Raw genomic sequence first — 27,124 nt, 5'->3', positions numbered from 1 at the left:
TGTGATTGGCTTTGATGTGATGTCATGTGGTTTGATGTTGTTGTGATTCAAATCACATCAGAGCACCTGACATTACTGGAATCTTCTTCTTCTTTGATCGCTGTGGCTCTGTCATGTGATTAGCTTTAATGTCATGTCATGTCATCTACTTCGAATGTTGATTGTTTGGTTTCAAATCACTAGACAGTTCTCTGTGCTTCTGTAATATAATGATCTCTGATGTGATGTCATGTGGATTGATGTTGATTATTTGGTTTCAAATCACATCAAAACACATGACATCACTGGACACTTCTGTTTTTTTGTTTCTTTCTGGCTCTATCATGTGACTGGCTTTGATGTGATGTCATTTTCTTTTAATGGTAATTGTTTTGATTCAAATCACATCAGAGCACATGGCATCACTGGACACTTTGATGTTCTCTGTGGCTCTGTGATGTGATTGGCTTTGATGTGACATCATGTGGTTTGACATTACTGGAATCTTCTTTTTTTTGATCGCTGTGGCTCTATCATGTGATTGGCTTTGATGTGATCTTATTTTCATTTAATGGTAATTGTTTTGATTTAATCACGTCTTTGATGTTCTCTGTGGCTCTGTGATGGTATTGGCTTTGATGTGATATCATGTGGTTTGATGTTCATTGTTTGGTTTCAAAATGTAAATATACTGTAAATATAAATAAATGTAAATAAATGTTGTGCAATATTGCAGTAGTGCAGATAAAATGTAAAGTATTGGTGTTGTGAGGTTGGTGGATTAACTTTTTAAGTTGCTATTGTATAGTGTGATGCCTCGTGGCAGGAATGATTTCCTGAAGTGGTCCTTGTGACAGCAGAGCTGGAGCAGTCTATTGGAGAGGGAGCTCCGCTGTCTGTCCACAAGGTGGTGAAGAGGATGTTCAGGGTTATCCATGATGGCTAACAGTCTGTCCAGTGTCCTCCTCTCCACCACCTCCTCAACAATATAGCCTTCCTGATCAGTTTGTTCAGTCTGTTGGTCTTGTCGGCTCCAATGCTGTTCCCCCAGCACACTACAGCAAATAAGAGTGCACTGGCAACAACAGACTGGTAGAAGATCTCCAACATCTTGCTGCATATGTTGAATGATCTGAGCCTCCTCAGGAAATAGAGTCTGCTCATCCCCTTCTTGTAAACAGTGTTGATGTTAGTTTTCAATCTGTTGTCAAGGTGCACTCCGAGGTATTTGTAATCCTCAACCACTGTGACATTCTCCCCCAGAATACGCAGTGGTTGTGTGGTCGTCCTGTTCCTTTTGAAATCAGTAACCATCTCCTTGGTCTTGGCCACATTAAGCAGCAGGTGATTTCTGCCAGACCATTCCACAAAATTGTCCACCACTGCTCTGTATTCCTCCTCTTGTCCATCCTTTATACACCCCACCACCGCTGAATCTTACGAAAACTTCTGTAGGTGGCACACTGAGGAGTTGTACTGAAAGTCTGAGGTGTACAAGGTGAAGAGAAAAGGAGACAGAACAGTCCCCCGTGGTGGTCCTGTACTACTTTCCACAGTCAGGTAGTCAGTAATCCAGGAGATTGTGGTCACGTCGACTCCCATCACTCGCAGCTTCTCACCCAGGAGCAGCGGCTGGATGGTATTAAATGCACTGAAGAAATCGAAGAAAGTGATCCTCACAGTGCCACCGCTACAATCCAGGTGGGCGTGAGCACACTGCAGCAGGTGTATGATGGCGTCGTCCACACCCAGATGGGGTTGGTAGGCGACCTGTAGAGGGTACATTGATGATTTCACCTGCGGTCGGAGGTGGGCCAGGACCAGCCTCTCCAGCACCTTCATCCTGAGCGATGTAAGGGTGACGGGTCAGTCGTCGTTGGGGCCAGATTTAGATTTCTTCTTTGGAACAGGAACCACTCAGGACATCTTCCACAGCACTGCGACTCTCTGCAGGCTCAGGTTGAAGAGGTGACCCAGGATCACCGACAGCTGGCTGGCACAAGTCCTCAGGACTCTGGAACTAATGCCATCAGGTCCAGCAGCTTTGCCCAAGTGCAGCTTCTCCAGCTGTCTTCTTACCTGGCCCACAGTCAGGTAGGGGATGGTGCTAGTGGAGGGGGTGCTGGAGTTTTGCCTCCAGCTTCCTCCTGTAGGCATCTCTGCTCTGCCTCAGCTTCTCCCTCAGCTCGTGTTGCACACTCCTCAGATCTTTTTGTCCCCTGACCTGAAAGCTTGTTTCTTCTTGTTCAGGAGACTTTTCAGTTCAAATGACACAATGAATGTCTTTCAAATGACCAAACATAACAAATTAACCTGCAGTTATTGGTCAGATTGGTAGGATCTTTAGGAATGTGTGCAAAGCCTGAATTTCCAGCTGTACCACCTGGAAGGCCTCAACAGATGGTACCATGACTGTGAAGCTGCATCTCTGGCAATCAAACCTCTGTCACTGCTCAGCTACACAGGGGACCTCGTTCACTGAGTCGACATCTACAGTGTGTACAGTGTAAACCTGCTTTTTACACTGGTAAGTTTTCACTTTCTATCATAATATGTTTTTTTTTTTTTTTACTTATCCATAAATTAGAATAATCCTCTTTCAAATTTGTTGAAAGCTAATTTTCCTCTTTGTATTCTTGTCTGTCCAAGGGGAGCTAATTGGTATAGATTACCTATACTGACAGGAACAGCACTGCATGATGTAAAATCCTGATTCAGAGGAGACTGACAAGATGCTGAAGGACGTAGGTGCAGAAGAGGAATGGGTAGATGAGGGCTTTGAAGATATTGGCTTGGACCACACTATCAGGCCTACTGGACCTGTCCTCTGGCCAATCAGCTGTCACCTGGGCCTGGTTCCGATATCACTCCAGCAGCATCTGAGCAACAACTAATAATTATTCCTGTCACGTGGTTTTATCACACTGTCAGTTAATTTTCTGACAATTGTAAAATTTTATTGTATCACATTTTCCTGATTGTGCATGAGTGCACAAATATGCCACCACCATCACAGCCCTGTGGTAGACCCTTCTGCCATACAACAAGTAGTGAGTGGCATAGACTGCACAGCACCAAGTTTGGCTAACAACAGGATGACTGTGTTCTAAAGAGAAACCTGAATTTACACCAGGTGTGGAGAGCATGACACGTTGTGTCTTAGGATCAACAGGATCCCTTGCCCAAGTGCCAGTCTGTTATCTGGTAGACTCTCTTTGTCAAACTCGATAACATCCATAATAGCCCCCCAAAAAAACAGGGCAGTTATGCCCTGACAAGATGGACTGTTGTCTTTTGATTCTCAGAGACTACAGCAAGATCAGGTGGCACGGTGGCATGGTGGCAAGACTGTCGCCTCACAGAAGAAGTTCACCTGGGGTATCCTCCCCCTGATTCTTCTTCTTCTAAAAATCAGACAGCTGATCCTGGGTATTGGTACAGTCATGCAAAACACTACTCTGCAGTTACATATGTAAGTGTGAGAGAATTGAAGTGTATGTTATGTAATAAATTTTAACTACATTTCTAAAGCAGTACTTTTCACTTATGTCTACTAAGCATATCTTTAAAATCAGAAGTCAAGTAAAGTTTTCCTTTTTGTAAACTCAACAGATAATGAAAAGAAAGGAACAGAACAGTGTTGTAAATCGTTCCATGTTGTTTTCAAGCATGCAAACTCAGTCATGTAGACAAGGCAGTTGCATCATTGTAGTGCTTTCAATACTAAATCCATTAGTGGTTAATTCAATTTTTCTGAAACAAGTAAAAATATGAATAATTCTTTAATGTATGCTAGTCGGAAATAAACGTGTGTGTGTGTGTGTGTAGTTACATGTGTAGGTGTGACCACTGGGTCTTACAAATAAATAACTAAATAAAACGTAGTGGAATTTTAGCTTCCATATTCAGTAACTACGTCCTTTAGAGCAGAAATACACATATCAGTACCATGTTTTCTTTTAAAGCCAGGCTGATTATCAGTGGTGAGAACAAACATTTCCAATCTTGTTAGCAGGCTTCTCTCCAGCACTTTAGAAAGAATACTGGCAAGGGCAACTGGTCTATAATTATCCATGCTATTTAGTTTACCAGGTCCTTAATGACAGGTTCTAACAATACAGAGGTGATAGAATGTAGAAGGACACGATGAACTTTGAAACAAATATATATATATATATGTGTGTGTGTGTGTATATATATAGATATTTCTTTCGCACACAACAAACACTTCTCCTTGGATTAAAAGAAAAGACAGTGAAAAATATAGTACATTGCATAACAAACATAAAACACAGGTAATAATGTTACTGAAAGTGTACTTACCTTATTGGGAGAGATCAGATCAAAAACTTTCTCTTTCTCACAGGCTGCATCAAAATAAGCAGCAGTATAACAAAATGCACCTCTATGTAACACACAAACCAGCAATTCGCCAACACTAACCCACCTAGTGTGAGCGGATCCATTGCGGAATATATGATCATAAATCATGCAGATATCCAAACCACTTCTTGGACCAGTGACGTTTTGAACGTCATCTGTGACGTCACTCGCCCTCAATGACTTGCGCTTCACTAAACACTTCTGGGATTTCTCGACACACGCTTCGAAGTCGGCACAGTACATCCCATCACTATAAATTATACATCAATGATGGAACTATGGCTAAACAAACAATTAACAAACATGGTTAAATCTGTAAGCAATGTGACAGTGATGGTGATAATGGGGACCATTATCACCATCACTGTCACATTGTGACCACATAAATGGTGTGTTCGCACCCACTTAAGTCAGAATCATGAAGGTCTAGACAGGAGAGTGTTAGTGTTTAAAGCTGTTAAAGCTGCAGCATGTTGCTTATCCACAAAATCATTCCGTCCAGGTTAACTGTTATGGATCTTGTTCTCATGTTTACAAAACGGCTTACTAGAGGCATGTTATATACAGCACATTGTTCAATACCATGTGGATTTTAACAGTTCAAATCAACACCTCAGAACTTCCCCTGGTAATTCAATATTATTTAACAAGATGTCTGTTACCATGGAATACCTGTTCATCTCCTGAGTTGAATTTGTCCAATCCAACTTCCCTGTATTTGCATTAGCTGTGACACTTTTGCTTAAAGTGTTATGGAAGTTCTTGATTGCTTTACAAAAAATGTGTAACCCAAACATCATAAAAACCTTGGCTACACTACCTTGGCTGAGGGACGATATTTGGAATTTAATGAAAGAGAGAGACAACACACTAAAATAATCTCTAAAAACAGGACTCACTAGTGACCGACATATCTTATTACTTAATGATAAAGTTGTTAAACAGATTTGTAAAGCTACAACAGATTTTTTTTTATTAAAATGATAAATGAAGCAAATGGAAATGGAAAATTGATATGGGAAAACATAAACAAGTTAATAGGACGAAACAAGAACAAGAAATCCAATGATGCACAGCTCCAGGTGAGTGGTACTCTAACGATTTGGACATTATTGTCCGAATATATATGGGGTAAGGCGTATTCTGGGATGCATTTATTCCCCTAATATATTTGAAGCCTCTTTGTATTCCGAATTGGTGGCTGATTTGTCTTCTAATACATCATCTCATAGTTTTGGGTGGGGACCTGAATGCCAGTCTGGAGCCAGAGCTGGACCAGTGTCCTGTGAAATCCACATGTCCATCTAAAATGGTGGTAGCTACAAAGGTGCTAGGCATTATTTGAATTAATTTGACGCCTGGAGAATATTCAACCCAAAACTGAAGGACAACACCTTCTTCTCACGCCCACATAACCCATTCTCAAGGATTGATTATTTTTTTTACCTCAAGGCAAGCATTGGATAGGATTAGAACATGTAGTATAAAGTATGTAGTATGATCATGGTATTAAAATTGTTGGGGATCTGTTTGAGGGTGATAAATTGTTGTCTTTTGAACAAGTAAGGGCCAAATATGGTGTACCATCTCAACATTTCTATGTTTTCACCTACCTTTGCTGTCATGTATGTTCTCTGTTCTGTGTCTGCTTTAAAAATTAATTTAAAAAAAAAAAAAAAAAAACATCACTCCACAGACTCAGCCATTTGTTATTTTTATGAGAATATCAAAGGTTCAGTAGACCAGGATGGTTATGTAGGAGCTGTTTTTTTGGACTTGAAAAGAGCGTTTGACATGATAATCCATGATATACTTCTCTCTAAATTGTCATATTATAATATCTCTAATGGTGCCCTCTGCTGGATGAAATCATATCTGTCAAATAGAACACAAGCTGTATCACCTTACCTCGGCTGCTCAGTTGGGGTTCCACAAGACTCCATACTGGGTCCAATTCTGTGTAGCCTCTATGTCAATAATCTACCCAAGGTCTGTCCAAATGTTAAAGCACAACTATATGCTGATGACACAGTATTATATATACATGCAAAATCAAAGCAAGAAGCTGCTGCAACACTGTCTGCAGCTATGGTACCCATATCCCGCTGGCTCAAAGAATCAAAGCCTGTATACACACTATGATATTTTTTCACATAACTTATTGCTGTACAACCTGGTCACACACAAGAGCAAGCATGTTAAAACCCAGCAAGACTCTCTTTAGGAAGACAATCAAAGTTCTGGATAGGAAAGCTCCTCACTTCCATTGTTGCAATATTATAAAGAATAACATAACATATAACATTCTCAACATGGACAGTTACCAAGCCTTCATGGATGCATGTCTTGTTTTTAAAGTTCAAAAGGGGCTTGCACCACCACCGTTAAATGATTTCATAAGGAAAAAAACAATAATGGGATAAATACTAGAGTGTTAAGTAGGGGAGTAAATTCAGTCAAATCGTGGTGTCTGTAAGAGGTACACAATCCTGGAACAAGCTATCGGTACACATCAGGGACTGTGACAACTATCTGACATTAAAAAAAAAAGTCAAACAATGGTTAAAAACAAACCAGTTATGCACTCACACATAATACAGGTTTCCTTTCTGGTGTCCTTTCCCTGCCTTTTAACTTACGTACTGTATCAAGTCCATGATCTTAACTTCTTGCATGAGCATCTGCTGCACAGTAATTAAACCAAGAGTTTATGTGCCAAGCTTCACTAATACAAGTAAAACTTCTCAGGCAGGAACATTTTGCTGAATAAAATAAGACTGGTGTCATTACAAAACTGCAAGTGTTTTTTCTTTCTTGCTTTTTTTTTTTTTTTTTTTTTTCAAATAATCAGTTGTTATCTGACAACTCAGAATTCAAAGCCCCAGTGACAAAAGCACAGGTTGAACCACTAGTCTATAGATATTTATGATTGTAAATCATAAATCTCTGACCCAGGGGCACTAAAACTTGTCCAAAACTTAAAATCGATGGTGGGCCATGGATCAAAAGGAAACACCTGTTGCATTAAGATACAAAATGGTAGTAAATTCCCTTAATTGACTGACTTTCTGCACAAATGTCACTCAGCCCATATGCTCAGATAGTGATAATGATAATGAAAAACAATAAGGATCCTATATATTAACTATTCCAAAGTATTGCCACTCCATCAGGTACTCTACTCTGGACTATTGTTGTGCTGAGATCAGCAGACTCCCCAGCACCATGAAATTAATGTATTGTGTTCAGTTTATCCAGGCCTTGTTTGTCAAGCCAAGTTGCATCTCTTGAAGGCACAGGATGTGACACTCTTCAAGAAGTACCAAACTGCCACACATCTTGTTTTATCTGCAGCACTGTCAGGCCACATACTTTTTATGATGCAACTCGGATTTTACTTTTCCTCTTTGCTCCATAGAGGAACTACTGCCTGCTGATCTCTGTCACATCATCATGAGGCACATTACTCTTCTTTGAGCTGAGGTGTCCTTCTGGACCTAGCAAGACACCTTTAGTGCTTCTACGCCGGCATATGTCTTGTAATAGCTTCAGACTAAAGACCCGGTTAGCCAAAGCTGAGACTGTTACTTTGTCACATTCAGCAGTGACATAAAATGAGCTGGACCTGCTATGTATCGACTCAGTCTTTCAACACACAACCTCCCAACCCAGCATCAATGCCTGGATCAAACTTAGGTGCAACTACACTTACCAACATTATTTGACACCTTGCATATTTCAGTGCCAAGTCTGATTATGCCAGTCTTCTTTCGCTCATGTCATGAGTGGAAGAGTTTTCAAGCTCTGACTTCCAGCAACATGCTTGCCTCACCACCATGCTCGATGTGGGAGACCATTTGTCCTCAGATGCGATACAACAGAGCCAAAGCTGTAGCTGTTAGCTGCCCTGGATTGTCGGTGGTGTTGCTGGTTATTGTTGACATCTGACCGTTGGCCTCAACATCAACGGAGTGGATGGTAGGAGGGCTGCATCACTTCATCATAGCAGTCAGCTGGTCATCAAGGATGATATTCACCACCCTGAAATTCTCTCAGACATTTGTTTTAGTTTCAAGGGTTCTTTTTCAGACAGCACATGGGGAGGGAACTCACCCAGGTAGTGCCAGGTAAGGCTTAGTACTTGCTCTTACACTCATTAAGCACTTTCAGGTATATTTTATGCTGTTGATATCTTTTTGTGCACTGTGTGTCCCCAGCAAAACAATGTCATTGGGCCATTCAGCAGTTCTTCTTCCACTTTACCTTCATTAGCTCTGAATATCACCAGTTTAAATTTGAGAGAATGCAGCACCCACAACACAGTGTTGCATCAGCTGGCATCTTAAATATTTTTAACATGTCCTAAATACTTAGTGACTTTATGTCCAAGATTAATAATTACTGTATCTACAGCAGATACGGTAAATGCAGTCATACGCACCTTCAAGGATAAGCAGCCTGACTTCACTGACCTTTACTTACTGATTAGCAGCCCATTTGTTTAATTTCAAAACAACCGAAATCAGCAGGTGCTACTGAGGTCAGTGACTCATGTCATTGCCACAAAACACAAACAAGTCATCCTAAAACACTAAATGCAAACCTCTAATTTTCACTTTCACTGGCCAATTGCTGCTCAAGTTCACAAACATACTGTCCACTGAACTCAAATCACTGATACTGTATTTGAGTGCTGGTTTGGGTTTCTTCTTGGACTGTTTAAATTCCTGGGAGAAATACAGCATTTCAACAGGGTCACAGTGACACTCAAATGCATTTTGCTTTCAACAGCTTCTGGGAACTACTTCAACAAACACTGATAAAATGAGATCTGAATGCAAACATGCTGATTACTTTATCACATGCAATTTATCACAAGTACACATCAGGCTGAAATGCCTTGACATGATGGGGGACTATAAAACCAAACAATTTAGGACATCCCTGTAGAAAACGATCTCTCATTCACTACAACCATTACAACCAGGTAAGGCTTTTTACTCTCTTCTTCACCTCATCTGAACCATAATATGGATTGAAATGAATTTCAAGTGCTGAGAACTTTTCTTCAATGGCAGGAAGGTGTTATTCATCACCATGAAGTCGTCTCTTGTCCTCTGTGTTCTCCTGGGTGTCGCTCTTTCTGTCAAGGCTGCATCATGTATGTAAACTGGAAATCCCTTACATTAGTCTTGTACATAAACTCCCTTATCTTGCTCTGTTCCACACAGCTGTGTCTATAAAACAAACACAAGTTTGGATTTAGCAAGAAAGCTTGAACGAACATCAGATTTTCTTCTGCAGAGATACAATTCTCCACATGCAGCTCCAATTACAGTTCAGTGCAGTTTTAAAGCTGCACCAATCAATATTCACGTGATGATCATATTGCACTAATACAGACTTTGATTCTTTCCTTTGCAGTGCCTCATGCTGTAGAGGCTGTCACAAACCCAGTCACTGTGACCGAGCCATACAGCGACACCACTTTCACACTGACCACTGTTCAAAGTACATCAACCTCACCATTGACAACAGCTCAATCAACAACAACAACATCAAACTCTCTCTCACAGAGCCAGATCATGTGTCCTTCTGGATGGGAAGTGTTCCAAGGACGTTGCTACTACTTTGTGAATGAGGGCATGACTTGGCCTCAGGCTCAGGTAAACACTGAGACAGCAGCACCAAACACACACTGTGTAGAAAACCCAAGGTTAATGATGTTATTATTCATTATTGTATCCTTTACATTAATTTCTTTGACACAAACACTGAATGTATTTTACATTACAATGCTAGATTAGAGCAAGCCATTAAAGCCACACTACAGCATGCTGATTAGTTTTCCATTTTTTAAGCCACTGTTTTCCATAAATGCTAATTATGGAAGCCAATTTCCGCCATGAAAAGTAAAAAAAAAAGTAAAAAAAAAAAGACTAAAAGTAAGGATAAAATTTGCTAATTTTTAATTCATAAATCAAAATTCCGATTGATAATTTGGTCATTTTGAATTTGATAAGAATTCTCACTATCTAGTAATTTGAACCTAAGAAGCCATAATTTTGACCCCAATGACTGGCTTGGCTGGTCAATTATTACATTTATTATTATTATTATTATTATTGTTATTATTATTATTATTCCTACTCAGAACTGCGTGTGCACAAAAATATTTTGAAGTATATGCTTCAAAATATTTTAAATTGTAGGTTACTCTCCATTTCAGACCATACAACTGACTATTAATTTTGCAGTCTTGTGCAATTACTCTGGCATTGATTCTGTACTTTCCATTATTATCTATTTAAATATTATTCAATTATTATTCATACTGTAGTTATATAGTATATATATAGTATAATGTGATTCACATATTTACAGTGATCACTTCAATAACTGCACACAGCTGATACAACAGTTGAATAATTGTTAAATCAACATAATAATAACTAAAATAATTCCACAATATAATGGCTAATGGTCTAAAAATTTTCTTTGCAGTTCTATGGTCTGAAATGTTGAGTTGCCTATAATTCAACATATTTTGAAATCAGCATCTTGCTGTGCACATGTACATTCTAAGCTGCAGTGCAGCGCATGAATTGTCATTAAAATAAAGTAAAACAATGAGAAATTGAAAAATTGAAAGAATCTAGATAAATCTTATTTGTCTACAGTAGGTGGCAGTAATGCCCCATATTTGGCTCCAATCTGCCAGTGAAACACAAAACAAGGAAGTGAGCAGCCAAATTAGTGGCTAGCCTTGGCATGGTAGTTACGAGCTGAGCCAGTGCGTCGTAGGTTAGGTGAGTTACTACCTTGGATGAATGAATAGTCAGCTTCTCATTTTCCATCGCTGGCCCAGATCAGTACCTGGCTTCAACAAGAACAAAGCCTCTACCGACTTCTCAGTATTCTTAAATTTGTCCATTATCCTATGCCATTGTGTCACACCAGGTAACCAACATTTTCCTGGGGCACATTGAGGTTATTTCCTCAGCTTGGTTTGTCCTGTGTGCCGCAGTGAAGGAGAGGTGCAGTAAAGAGTTGGTGGCAAGAATAAGTGCATCTGAGGTGGTCTACTGCCTGCCTGTTGCTACACTGAAGTAGCAATAGAAGTCACCAGAGCGATATATCATGTTTCCAGTACAGATGAACCTTAGAAAAAGACAATGTTTTTCGTTGTGGTTTAGTGTGTTTTCACTGGATAATCGTGAGTGCTTGTTTTAATCCCACAACTGACCACCATCTAAATTCTATGCCGGGAATAGTCTTTCTATATTAAACATGGCCTTGGCCATGCGCACATCAGAGAGGCCCACTTTAATGTTTCTTTCTGTCCCTCTGTCCTCTTTTCCTCCACCAGTCGAACTGTGCCCTGCTCGAATCCATGTTGGTCTCCATACACAGCGCTCAGGAGTACAGTTTCCTCCAGCAGCTCAGCATCAATAATGAATATCTAAATGCTTGGCTGGGCGGTTTCTACTTACAGGTACAATCATGGTGTAATATTATTAGCCATGGAGGTAGTAATCTTCAGCACCACAGAGAAATAAAGCCATTAGAGACAATCGAAAGAAAAAGCTAAATTGTTTAAACAATTTCTGGAATATCACCATCATCAAGTTTTGAGATGAATTCCAGATGGAGGTGATGACATTTGATGACTTATGATGTGAGGGGAAAATCAGACAATTTGTCTATGGTCTCTGTACAGGAGTCTACATTCCTCTGCCTTTGTGAGGACTCTTAAGAACACATGGAATTGCTAGAGCCACTTGTGTCATTTTGCTTTCCATCAAAGTAAGAGTTTTTAAGAGTGTTCCAGCAGTGGTCAACTCATTTTACTGTGCAAACACAGCTCCCCCCTTTCATTCCTTCTTGAAAAGGTTGGCGTTATGATATTTGCGCATATCCAAAAATTTTTTGATATTCAAGTCTTTCATAGCGTTTGAAAGTCGCTGTTTCTCCTGAAAAGAAAACTGTTGGCTGGTTGCTTTGTGTACAATGCACAGAGCTGACTTGCTGTAAACAGGCAGGAGGCCGTGTGTTGCAAACTGCAGTAAAACCCCAACTGAGACACATATTCTGAATGTGCTATATACATGTTGAAAGAATGCTCCTAAAACCCAAATGATATGGACATATCCCACATGTCAAAAGATGCTACATTCAGATTCAGGCCTAATTCGTTATATCCACACACAATATGCGGTTTACATGATCCATAATTCAGAATATTGACATGTTCGGAATAATAAAGGATTACTAGTGTGCATGTAAACATAGTTGGCACTAAGCCTTGTCACATCCATTCAAAACTCCTTGCAAAACAGAATCAGATAAAAATGAACAGTTCAATGTCAGACCCCCACAATGAAAGTCACTCCATTCAGATCACTGCGTTAGGATTATGGGTATTTGCTAACACATAAAGAAATAAAGACAAACTTAATATTGAAGTGCTTTTTGCTAGTTTTCAGAGCACTTTTGCAGCTCAGTGTTATGACTGTTAATGGAGTGTTAGCCCAACAAATATTACATAGAAATAATGTGTGCTCATCAAGAGATGTTGCTATTTGATATTTATTCCTTCATATTTCAATTGTTATTTTAAGTTAATCTCCCCTGTATAGCAGTGCACTGATGATGAGCTCATGCTTTCTCTCTAGGACCAATGGTTATGGATTGATGGATCCTGGTTCTACAACAACACCTGGAACAATATCTTCCTAGACAGCAGCAACCCGTGCCTAATGCTCAATGCTTTTGGTAAGAAAAACACACATAAATGTCCAGGGAACCTGATAATACAGTGTGTAAGTGGGTTTTCTACAGACTACAGCAGTAAATTGCCTGATGGCCTGTGGCCAGTAGAAAGCAGAAAACAACTGTAACTGTCTGATAATGGTTTAGTTTGTCCCACACATGGACTTCATTTTCAGATGCAAAAATCAAAGCCTTTAGTGAGTTTTATTATCTGCACAGTTATGTAATGCTCTGCTCCATCAATCTCATGGCATTTTTTCTAAACTTCTCTTTTCACAGAGGCATGGAACAATTTCCCATGCAACGCTGATGGTTATCCCTCCATCTGTGTGAAGAACTCCAATGTCCGTAAGTCAGCATTTTTTTTCTGCAAGACATAAAAACATTTTTAATATACACACACTTATTGACCTTACTTTGCCAAGGCATTCATCTCCATTGCCATCTTCATGGCAGTGTCATGAATCATGACACTGATGTGATTGGACACCCTCACAGTTTGGTTAATTATCAGAATAGTTTGAACACACATAACATGTCTACCTAGAAGTAGCGAGCAGCAGTAGAAAAGGAAAAGAGAGCCAGGGTATCAAGTGAAAAGATCATGATACTCCCTGCTTTGCTTACATTCTTTTGCTGATATCCTTGTTTTTTTCTGCCAAAAGCTTCGGAAAGTGGATTCTGGATACTGATAAATCACAGGGACTGAAATTAATGAAAGAAACAGAAGGCTACCACCATATTTGTATCACTTTTATCATTTCGTGGTACAGTGCGAGCATGACCTCCAAACAGCACAAGCGTTTCTGCTGTGTCTGTGACTGGAAACTTGGTATCAGAACTGACAGAATATGGCAAAATCTGTGACCTGCACAGAGTATGAGCAACTGACAGAGAGACTTGCACAGCTTGAAAAAAAGATTGCAACGCTGCATCAAATATGTGAAAATGAACAATTGATTGACTCTGTAGCAGCCTTTGTACAAGGTGCTGAAAATGGAGACCCTTGTATACACAGGATTACTTCAGCTGTGGAGCATCCTAGCACAGATTTGACTGACATGCTGCCCTTGATGTGTCCTAACTGCAGTGGATCAGCTGCCTCCTAAACCAGCCTTCCCTAATGACACTTCTTACTGGCAGAGCAGTGGCACTGGACCAATCAGCTAAAACCCAGCCTACATAGTAATGCACTCACCAAATATAGGCTGATATCCAACCTTCCATTCATCAGTAAGATACTGGAAAAACTAGTTTCGGTGCAAATTAACACCTTTCTTAGAGAAAGAAACATACATACTATTTTCTGTCAGGCTTCAGAACATGTCACAGCACTGAAACTGCTCCAACTGAAATAATCATTGACCTCAGACTAAATTCTGATGAAAATAAAGTCTCAGCTCTTGTTCTCCTTGACCTAAGTGCAGAGTTTGATGCAATTTACCTTTATATATTAATCAGTCGTCTTGAACAGCTGGTTGGTGTTTCTGGCTGTGTGGTTAACTGGGTTAAAGCATATGTCAAAGAGAGAACGTCAGTGAGTCTTGGAGATCATGTGTCTGAGAAACATGACATCTGTTTTGGGGTTGCACAAGGCAGCTGCCTCGGCCCATGACTGTTCTCACTGCACATGCTGCCACTTGGAGACATCATTATGGAACACAATGTATGTTTCCATAGTTACGCAGATGACACACAACTGCTGTACATCTGTGCTGAACCAAATGATGCTGCAACTACAGACTCCATTACTAACTGTCTTTTGGCAATAAATAGATGAGCAATAATTTCTTGAAGTTAAATGAGGGCAACACTGAAATCCCACTAGTTGGCCCTAAAACAAAAAGAGAAATGCTGTTTAATAATCCGGGGAAAGAAAAGTCACAAAGAAAATCAGGGATGCAGCCTTTGTCAAATACACCTCAAAACCCTGGAACAAACTAGCTACAGACATTAAGGAAGCAGCTCGCTGAATATTTTTAAAAGAAAGCTAAAAACTCTTGACTATAGCTGTTAACTAGCTATGACTTCCTGATACAGACCTGAAACTTTTCACACTGCTGCAGTCCTTTTAAAATGTTGTATTTTACTTGATTGTATACATTTTATGTACTCTATTTCTACATGTATTTTCTTCTTATTATTATTATTCAGTGAGTTTCATTTTCCATCTCATCTTCCATTAATTTTCTATCCTTGTTTTTATGTTCATTCTGTCTTTTTATGTGACGCACTTAGCACATGTAATTTCTTTGTTGTAAAGCACTGTCAGCTGCATTTCTTTTATGAAAAATAATGTTATTATTATGATTATGTAACGTGTACAGCATACATAACTTTCTTTTCACTTGACGTTCACAGCATCAGAGATGGTGTGTCCTGAAGGTTGGCTGGGGTTCCACGACCGTTGTTACTACTATAACTACATACCTCTGACCTGGCCTGAAGCTGATGTAAAAACACAATTAAATTGTTATTGTGTGTCTCATATCCAGATTATTTGCAAATGTAACTAGATAAATATGAAGTCACAGAAACAAGAAATTCATAAATTCAATCATTTATTTATTAATTTATTGTAGACACCATTTTCTGTTGTTATCTTCACATTAGCGAGTCAGACAGTGCCCATTTCTTGTTTTTGCTTTGTAATCATGACTGAGTTAGCTGGATTTGATGATTTGACCCAAACCTGGATTTTTCAAATCTTCAAAACTGTCTTAAATTTATGTCGAGTCATCACCAGAGTAACAAGTCCTCAAGCCCAAACCTACACAAGTACAGGCTTAGTTAGCTTGATAATGACCACAACTTTTCAAGTTGAATCCCAAATGTAATGTTATTTTTGAAGAACTAAGTTGGCCAAAGATCATTTTAGCCAGCTAAGATTGTGTTATCCTGGATTAGTTAACAGTTTTGAAGAGTGGGAGCCTGCACTATAGATTAAAATGAAATGATGACTTATGAGGCTAAAGTGCTGAGTTTCAGCTTTAATTTAAGGGTATATACATCTCAGAGCTGATTAAAAATGATAGCCCTTTTTTGTTTCTTCTGCATCTAATAAAAAAAATCAGTTAATTGAAGGTTTCAAGTCATCACACTGTTGAAAAATTAGTTCAAGTCTAACAAAGCAGACTCTTGTCCATGCACAGCTGACACAGTCAAACTAAGTCTCTCACTCACTTCATCCTTGTCTTGTTTTGTCAACCTCTGTCCCCATCTCCTGCTCTATTCCATGCTCCATCCTCTGTCTCCTTTCTCTCCATCAGGCTAGCTGTGCTAGTCTCGGTGCCCGGCTGGTCTCTGTCCACAGCCCTGAGGAGTATTCCTTCCTCTATCATCAAACCGCTGTTAATGGATTCTCTCCAGCCTGGCTGGGTGGATTCTTCTTTGATGTGAGATGACTAAACAACACAGATTTTCTATGTTGTACTGTTTATTTTCAGAGTTTAATAGAAGGTCCCTGCTCAGCAGTGACACTGTTTCTTTACTGAGCAGGAGTGTCACAAAATATTGTCATTTGATGCTTCATTTCGGTACGAGCATTGGTTTTTAATAACCCATATCAGTAGATTCATAATGCTAACATATCATTTAACATCACTGTAGCATAATTGTACTTTGTACAGCAAGGGTGGCTCTCACGAAAGTTTGCCTTCTTGCATGTATTCTCCACACCAAGCTTGTCTCTTTTTGTATGAATTAAACAAATGAGATGAAAATGAAAATAATTTGAGCAAACCCATTATATTTAGGGGCGCCATCTGTTGGTAGAATCAATGCAGTGTCCCCACCATGTAAAAGGTAATGTTTCGCTGTCTCTCTCCAGGACCAGTGGATGTGGCTCGATGGCTCCTGGTTTTATCAGGGATTTTTTACTAGGGTGTCTTCATACAGCACTGACCCATGCCTTTCAACATACCATCGTGGTAAGAAAACACACTTAGACAGTCGGAGGTTTCTTAAAACAATCTGTTTTCTTCCCAATATGTCATGTGCTTCTGGGCATTTCTAAAATCAATCTCTAACTAGCTTAAAATTGAATGAAGTATATCTGTGAATTATCTCTAATTCTTTAAACTGGTACAGTATGGCTTTAGCCATTTCTGCATAATGTTTGCAAACAACAACAACAACAACAACAACAACAACAAAAAACCCTTTTGTTTCTGCATAGAACATGTAAATTTTTGCAATTTTAACATCTAATTCTTTCTCTTTTTCTTTTTACAGATGGTTGGAGCAATTTCAACTGTGGTCAAAGCCTCCTTTCATTTTGCGTGAAAGATGCATTTTAAATCTGCGACCCACACAGCACAGACAGAGAAAAGGAATATTTTCAGTCAAGTACACATCTAACTTAAATGTATTCTTACCAGAACTGAAAAGTATCTGTCTGCAAATTTTGAAAAGAAATTAAAAGGTCATTTGTCCTATATCATGTAGTTGTATTTGTCAATTCTTATACACAATAAACAAATGATTCTTATCTGTAGCCCACGCACACCCCAGCCTCCCAACCTCCCAACCTCCCAACCTCCCTGGAATTAAGCTCCAAAAGACAAATGAGTTATTTTTGCCACCACTCAGCATCTGCACCATTGTCACAAACTGAGTCCTCAGTTAATTCAGCTGTCAGTTCCAAAGTCTGCCTGGTTTAACAGAGTTCAGAGAGCTCACCTAGCATTAGTATTAGTGCAGCTACCTGTTCTTTCCACTGCTGAGCAGCTGATCATTCAGATACTAAGTTCACTCACTTAATAGCATGTTAACAACATTTGCTAATTAGCAATAAACACAAAGCATAGATGAGATAATGGGAATGTTATCAGTTAAGAGGGAATTTGGTGATTAAACCAAAACAATGAACAAATAAAAATTAGAACCTGACGATGGTGCTACGTATAAAAAAGTCATAGGATCACTTTTAGAGAGGAACAAAAACCAAACTGGTGGACTGACCAACTGACAGACTGATATTGCAGTGCCCTAAAAACAAGCTGCTAGCATGGCTAAAAGCACTGAAACGTCTGCTGTCCAGGTGCCAAGAACATGGCCTGGCTATGTTCATCCAAATTCAGCATGCCTGACAGCTACCTGTAAGAGCATCAGTCAGGCGGAAAGTGTAAACACAGAATACGTCTATGTTAATGGGCTGTATTTGAGTGCTGGTGATACATTCACTGGGATGCTACATAAAAAAGGTCAGCAAATTAACTACTAGCTAACATCAAGACTTTAAAGACACAGAGTCTGAGCTTAAACCCGAAGCCAGCAACACCTTTCAAAAAAGTTGGCACAGTGGCAACAAAAGACTGAAAAAGTTGTGAAGTGCTAAAAGAAAACATTCGGTGGAACATCTCACAATGAATGAGGTAAACTGGCAAAAGGTTAGTAACATGATTGAGTGTTAAAAGAGCAGCCCAGAGAGGCTGAGTCTTTCCGAAGTAAAGATGAGGAGGGGTTACCACTCTGTGACAGACTGAGTGCAACAATTTCTGTTTCTTTTCTCTTTTCATTCTGTTTCTTTTTACATTTTACACAATGTCTCAACTTATTTGGAAACACACACACACACACACACACACACACACACACACACACACATGCATATATATACATTGGTACTGTCCAGTATTCCAGGATTCTGCCAAGTTTCTGCAAAACAGCAAACATGACACTTCCTGATATCCCATTGTCAACTGATGTGGGAGCGGAGTTTGCAAGTACAATATCTTTATCACAGTAAAAATTCTTTTTCTCTGGTGTCTTCCAGAATGAGGACCCACTGGCAGAGAGATGGCTATAGACAAAAGTGTTCTCTTATGTACCTTACCTTTAAAAAGCACTTCCTTCTGTTCGTCTGCAGCTGTTTGACTGGTAGAAAATGACTCATTGACAACTTACCAGTGATGAGTCTAAATTTAGAGAGTGTTGAATATGAAAAGTTTCTGTCATAACTAGACATTCAAAGCGTCTTGTTGCAGCAGCACTATAAGAATAATAAAATATTCCTCCAGGTCAGTGTACAGAGTAGGAGCAATGCATGAGTTATTTCTCTTCATCCTGTAGGAGAAGCAGCCCTTTATTAGCAGTGTTATGGCGGCATCTCCGTGTCGCTGTGCAAAGAATCTCAGAGACAAAGTCATCTTGCCTCATATTCTTTCCAAGGCCCCACGGGACAGACGAGCAGAAGCACCTCAGCGAAGCAGCAGTACTTATGTTCATAGACAAATTTTATATCTATTTATGCATTTAATAAGTGGAACATATATTTAAAATCCATCCATCTGGATAATGGAAAGTATATTTAAAATCTATTTGTCATTTAAATGGTGGAAAGTTTCCAGTATGTTTTGTAGAGTCCAGATTTGTATGTGTACTTCTTGCAGTTGTCCAGCGGATGGCACTGCTTAATTAAATAGTAATTGATCACCCCTCTTGTGTATTATTGCTTAAGTAAATGTTCATTGACATTGGTTGTTTTTCCAGGTTCAGCAGGTGTTGCAAGTCACAGGAACAAAAAATTCTGAAACAAGGCTCCAGACGCTCCCATGGCAGGACCTGAAAGCTAGCTGTGACTATGCAGAAAGGACCAGATCTGCATTCTGACAATCTGGCTGAGACTCATCTTTCCATCCTGCCACCAAACACTGTTGGGGAGGCGAAGCTCAAGGGAGATTGCAACCTCAGGCCATCTCCCACGCTCCAGCACCATGTCAAGTGCTTCCTGTTATTGACCGGCACCTTCTGTCTGTCTGCAGCCTGCTACAGTGCCTGGACCTTTACAGATGATGGCCTTCAGCCTCCCATTACTTTCAGCTATGCCGCCATCAACTTGGACATCCAGTCAAGCTGTTCCTCACACCACTCAACAGTACAGGCATAGGAAATTCACCATCACATCTTCAGACATTGACATTTACATAAATGTTGACAGCTTTGATAGACTTATGCACACAGTCCTCGGCACTGAGCCCAGGCAGTAGGCAGTGCGACTCCAGATCCAGCAGAAATGTGAAGACATAACATATCACCACATTAAACACTGCTACATTTACCTTCTTGACAATTGCTAGGTTTTTGTTTAGCTTTTTTTTCTTTTCTTTTTTACCAAACAACTAACATGTTTTGCTTGTTTGCTCAGAGCTCTGTCCTTCACCGTAGGGCACAGTGTGTATCCTTACACTTTTTGTTTTCCATTTGCTGAGTCACTGGTCTTGATTGTTAGATAACCTTACAAACTGATGCAGGATCTGCCACAGAACTTGCATACAAATAAGAACTGCACTTGTATCTCATCCAACCAGCAGAAAAGTGAAGAAACTATCTGCTGAGACAAGAAGGCAAAATCAATATTTCGCAGAATAATACAAAAGAGTTTAAATTGGTTGCATTATATATCTCAGAAATGGCTCCATATCATGACAGTAGACCTTCGTCATGTCCAAGAACTTCCTTTTGATAGGTGAAATGAAATTACATGTCTGGGCTATATATTGTGTGCAATCAGAGTTGAGTGTGTTCCTGCCAGAAACACTCACAGGCATGTTGAATATGATAGCTGCTTTCTGTCATTTGACTTTGGTTTATTTTCTTAATAACAAACTCAAATGAGGAGATATTTGAATGAAACAACATACATTTTTTTGACAACACTTACTGCTGTAATGACATGAAATATATTGTATTTTACAAAGGGAGTTGCTCTTTTTCTTAATTATTTAACATATTTCAACACAAGGCAAGGCAAATGTATTTGTATAGCACAATTTATACACCAGACAGTTCAAAGTGCTTTACAGAAGCATAAAAATAAATTAAAATCATACATTTCAAAGAAAGAAAGAAAGAAAGAAAGAAAGAAAGAGATTAGAAGAGAGTAGAAAAGTAAAAATATTTATTAGCACTGATAAAATAGAGAACATGTACATGGATCTCAGCCTTTTGGGAAATCGCGGTCTGCAAGCAGTTAGCTGCAACCACCCGTCAGAATGAGAATGCTTGACTTACGGTTACACAGAGTTTCATTTAGAAATGTGCAGCTATCTGATTGGTCAAAACAGGTGGGGAGAAACTGTGGTTTAGACTTAGCTCTCCCTTCGTTGGTGCACAGGCTAGTCCTAGCCTCTTGGCACACAACCCATCCAATCCATAGGAGACAGCGCCCTGAAAGAGAAGATGGCTAGATCCTCCTCTATATGTAAATTAGGTGCTACCTGACACGAGGTATGTTGAGTTTCATTTCTGTGTAAGTTCTAGCTAAGTTATGTTTTCTGAGGTTACTAAAGGTCATATATGTGTGTGTAGCTTAAGGTTGCTGGAGGGCATGTTGCTTGTGTGACCATGTGTATGTAGCTTATAAGGAGATGAGAGCAAAGTATGTAAGTCTAACAAGACCAATAGTTTCTATCTATCTATCTATCTATCTATCTATCTATCTATCTATCTATCTATCTATCTACCTATCTATCTATCTATCTATCTATCTATCTATCTATCTATCTATCTATCTATTCTGCATGGTTCTTTGAAGATTTAAGCCACACCATTTTCATGAAATGGTTTGATGTTTTTTTTGTTTGTTTTGTTTTGTTTTGTTTTCTTTCTAATATCTGTACATTGTACTGTTTTACTGTTATGGAATTCAGTAATTGTTTGCTATTGTGACTTGTTTTCTTACACATCTTTATTCTTTAACAAAGTCTGTATGCACTCAGATTGAACCAGGATGGAAATAGTGTGTAGTAGTCCCTTCTCACCAGCTGGGGGCAGTACACAATCACTGTAGTTTTAGCTTGCATGCTATAACACAGGAGGAAGAATACTGAGTGTTCGGTCTCAAAAACAGTGTATTCCAATTGCCAAATGTTGAATTAAAACTTGTTTTTAAGTAATTCTAATTTGAAGTTAAAGAGGAAGAAGTGCTCCCTGTGTCTCTTGTCTCTTCTCTCTCTCTTTTTTTCTTACTTTTTCTTGCAATATATATATATATATGCAATGTCTCAATTCTTTTCCAACTCCAAAATGTCCCTCTTCTTCCTGTCATGTCCTCCTTTGTCTCTGTTGCTCTTTCTCTCAGGTAGAGACATACATCTGCTTTCCCTCAGTCAGTAAGGACAGCTGGTGTTATCAAAGTTCCTCAGCACCAGTTGCTTTGTCCGCAGCATTACACCACATCCAAGTGCACGAGTCTGCATGACATTTAATTGCAGGGACTTTCTCATATGCAGTATGCAATTTTATGTATAGATATAGACTTTTTTTTTCCCTCTAGCAGGGAATCTTTACTGCAAATGTACTTTCCCTTACACTGAAAGTGCTTCACCCAGAACAAACAAATCATATAATCAATGCATGGTATATTTGAACTCACTTTCAATAGCATTCAACATTCAATAACAGCATTATGTCTAGATGTCAGCAACCACATATGTTGCTCACAAGCAGTTAAATTGCTCTGTCCCACGAGAAATGAAGTGAATTCAAGTGACCCCTTTCATATTGTACACAAGAGCAGTGGAGATGATACCCTTTATCAGCAAAGTCTCTGTGTTAGTAATTACACTGAGATCCTTTAACTCAAACCACTTCTTAACAATATGCATTGGTAATGAGATTTCGAGGGCATAAGGAGTAAAAACAACTTTAAAACTGATCAAACATGAAAGCCATCAATTAATTCAGATCCCGAACAGACTGACTGAATGCAGAAAACCCATTAAAACCCAATTAATATAAAATGTTTGTTGGTCTCAGCCAATGAAAATGAAATTGTTCCTTTTAACTAAGTGAAGTGTAACTTAGGTGGCACGGTAACACTGTTGCCTCACAGCTAGAAGGTCCAGGGTTCAATTCCCGCTGTGGGCGCCAGGGGCGTGTCCTCCACCATGCCTTCGGTGCCTGCTGCTCGAGGAAAAAGGGCCTTTCTGTGTGGAGTTTGCAGTTTGGAGTTCTCCTTGTGTTCACCTGGGGTATCAGAGAACTGGGTCCCCGGGCGCCGCTGTCGGCTGGCAGCCCACCACTCCGGGTCTGCCGCAGAGGAAGGACATGCTGGGATGGGTTAAATGCAGAGAAACAAATTTCAGTGTGCAGTTTCCCTCTCCGTAACTCTGTGTGTGTGACTAATAAAGGGATGTCTGTTGTGGTCTCGAGTTCTGTGCATGTTTTGTCTCCTGCCAGTATTCCCCCCCCCCCTCCTCTCTGTTCTCGCTTTCTCCTCTCACTCTCCTCCTCTGCAGCGCTGGAGTGTGGAAGGAGGCGGGGCCGATCTCCGTGCCCTATCCAGGAGACACACCTGAGCGGCATCAGGTGATCAGCCGCGGCCTACTTCAGCCAGCCCATCCACCTGCTCAGTGCTGGAAGATTTTCCTAGCCCTGCGCACACGTGCCTCGCCACGCTGTTCTGCCTAGCCTCCTTCCTCGCTTCCAGCTCCAGTGTGTTTTCGAGTGCTTTTGTCATTTTTCTGTTTCGAGCCGTTTTTCCCTGTCTAAGTGATTTTTGGTTTCTTACATTTTTCGAGTATTCCCCGCAGTGGTGATTTTGTGTTTGCCTTAGTTTTTTGTAGAAGATAGTTTCGAGATCCTCAGTTGGTGTTTTTGAGCCTGCCTTGCCTTTTTCCCACGTAGTGGAGATTTTCGTTGGTTTTGCTTTGTACTTGGTGCGTTTCAATAAACTGTTTTTATCCTGTCTCTGCATGCAGGGTCCTGGCCGTGTTTTTGACGTACTGTAACAATGTCTTTCGTAACTAACTGATGACTGTCAAGATTTGCCGTGTGTAATTTGCCAGGTGACACGCAAAAAACAAAATGGAAAAATTGTATTTCTATCCCAGCGTACCATCATGTAAACTGTGCTACATTTGATATGTATCTAGCTCGTTAACTTCTTAGCATAATGACTGGAAACGGCAAACCTGGCTCTGTCCAAAGGTTAAAAACTCTGCCTACATTAACATTTTGCGTCTTGTTTAATAAGCACAAAACAAAAGTATAAAAATGACCTGAAAACCTCATGGTGTTGATGTTAACATAAGCTGCCTGTAGCGTTATATTTAGCATACAGACACGAGAGAGGCAATAGCTTTCTAAAATGTGAAACAGAATTTTTAATTTATTTACTTATTTATTTATTTCAATTACATGTTAACTCACAAGCTAATATAGCCGACTGGCTATCAACAACAATGTAACCTAGCTAATTTCTGAAAATGGCTGGTGATTCCATTTGAAGAATCAGGAACATAACATTTACTTTCTCACCAACTAACTGGAAAAACTGTCACCAGATTAACCAGGTCTTAAGGAGGACTGCCACTGGATCATGTGACATGGTGTAATTAGCTCATCTCTGTCCTCCTTTATATCCATGTGCCTGCATCACCTGAGTCTCACAGTCTATTCTTAATCACGGCAGCATCTATATTCAGCTCTGCCCTTAATCTCAGGGTTTATGTCAGGCTGAGTTGACAAAGAAATGTGCCTCAAATAGCACATTAGCATGCAAGCTTAGTGTACACCATTTTATAGTTAGCTGTGTGTCCCTGAGGTCAGCTCTCAGTGGAGCTGTGCCTGAGGTGACAGCGGCTGTGTTGCTGCAGACATAAAGACCAGCGTTAATGTAAATTTATGCCATTTATTTTCATTAAAACCTAACTTTGCTCAGATAAAAATCACATTTTAATGGGGATGAATTGCCACATTTAACATATTACTATTACTGCATTGATTGGAGTGCATTTTTACATTTTACCATATATAGTAAAGTGAGAATTGTGAAGAGAGGAACTGGTATAATGTACTAATATAATGAACCTTCAGGTGTTCTCATTTCACTGTCAAACTGAAATTTAAGTCACAGTGAGGGTGATGGCTGGTGTCGAGCTAATGGAAAAGTATGGTCACACTTCATTTTACAGTGCAGTGCTGAAACTCGGCTTCCCATCCAGTGATTAGAATCACTAACAATTCCAAAGCAATTCCTAATTTACTGATTTCTGTCTTTCCCGAGAGAACAGCAAAGTGGGACATGGATGAATTGTTGAAACTAGAGACAAGTTCAGAGGTTGTACTTGCTTGTACGATTATTTGGGTGGTATTCCTGTCAAGACAGCCTCATTTCCTAGACAGAGTTCTATATCACAAAATACTGACTCAGTTTTCCTGGCATTCGCTTCCAATGTGAATGGAAAGTATTACTGTAACAAGCGTGACAATGCTTATTCCCGTGAGGCTGTGACTACGTGGGCTCATATCTGGAGGTCACTTCTTGAAAAAGGGTGAATATCATTTTTCAGAGGAAAATAAAAATTTCTGACTCACAGTTTGTTCAAACTCACCAAATAATAGTATAATCTGACAAATGTATCCACATTTTGAGCGATATAAAGAACAAAAAGAAGAAGAAAGGAAGAAGAAAGAAAGAAATGGTAATATTTCTCCTCTGTAAATATTTTAATTTATTTCAGATTCTTTGCTGATAAACCTGTATTGTACCTTGGTTAATTATTATTACTTGGATTATTCATTTATTCATAAAGATGTAGGGGTTTGTGGGGTAGGGGGTGAATGTGTGTTCAAAAATGAAAATTGTTCTGAGAATCATTTTTAAATCTATTGAAACTGACCTGTTAATATAAACAGAAATATAATATACCGTATGAATACAATTTTCAGAAAATAATGCTAATTTTGTTCAAAAATAACTAAACATGCTGTTTGCGCTTTCATTTTTGCAACATCTTGTTTGTCTGCATCTGTTTACTGCAAGGCAGTTAACCAATAGTACACATCTGAAGGTATTAACCTAGTTCTCAATTGTTTTCTCCGGTTGCCTCTTTTAGACTTTCTGTTTTAAATACCCTGCTACATACAGGGGTTTCATGGAACTGGAACCACATTATGTCACTGAATTCTTGACTGCTTGTTGTTTTTTGAGGCTTCTCAGCTCAGGTTTAGTAGACCAACTGTACAGTGTGTGTTATATTAAGTGGTGATCCATGCAGAGTTTTCAGCGGCCCAACAACATCTTCAATAGTTTTTTAACGGTTTGCTTGCTTTGTTTGCGAATCACAACTTAAATCCCACTTTCATAAAATTCCCTTTCCTTGAAGACAAACAACTGTTTGCTCATTGCACATCAGTGCTTATTATTAGTGATATATTTCGTGCTTTGCGTGAATAACCAATCAGATCTTCAGATGTGTTGATGGATGTCAAATAAAGCAGTAGCATCCTGCGTGTTGTTGTTGGTGAGTTTGTGTATTCGACACTATGATAAGCAGAAGAGTTAGCATGTCAACTTAAAGTCGCTGGGACTGTTCAGGAAAATGCGCTCTGGTCATTCAGCAGCAGCTTATCCAGTACGGACTGCTTGCAGTAATGCATCAGAAGTGCAACTTAACTAACTTTGTCTATTTGGTAACAGCTGCCAAAATAAACCGGACGGGAAAGTGTGATAAGATCATCTGCAGTGGATACACGGCTGAAAATCACTGATCAGATCAGTGATCTGTTCATAGTGAAACTATGTTGGCAGGCTGTGCAATGGTCTTAATCAGTCAGCAGATATCTAATCTGAATGGATCAGTTCAGTGAGACAAAACATTCTCAGACGGCATTTTGAAATACTCGCGTGACAAATGAAAGTAAAACCCAACATGAAACCCCTTGGTAAGGAGCTATTCCACCACAAGCCACCAGAACAGCTTCAGTGCTTGTTGTCATCGATCTCTAACTCACTGATACTTAACTGGAGGGATGAACTTCATTCTCCCAGAAGATATTCCTTCATTTGGTGTTTTGTTGATATGGTGGAGAGCTCTGTCAGACACTTTGCTCCTACAGGGGTTGAGATCTGGTGACTGTGTGGGCCGTAGCATATGATTCACATCATTGGCAAATTGAAGTAATTCAGTGAGTCATTTTGTTTCTCCACACATTAATTCAGGTTTTTGATTTGTCACCTGTTACAAGTTTTCTTGTAAACAAA

Source organism: Chaetodon auriga, chromosome 4, assembly GCF_051107435.1.
Source record: "Chaetodon auriga isolate fChaAug3 chromosome 4, fChaAug3.hap1, whole genome shotgun sequence".
NCBI classification, from domain to species: Eukaryota; Metazoa; Chordata; class Actinopteri; order Chaetodontiformes; family Chaetodontidae; genus Chaetodon; species Chaetodon auriga.
The sequence above is the reverse complement of the archived record's forward strand: the minus strand, read 5'-3'. Positions refer to the sequence as shown.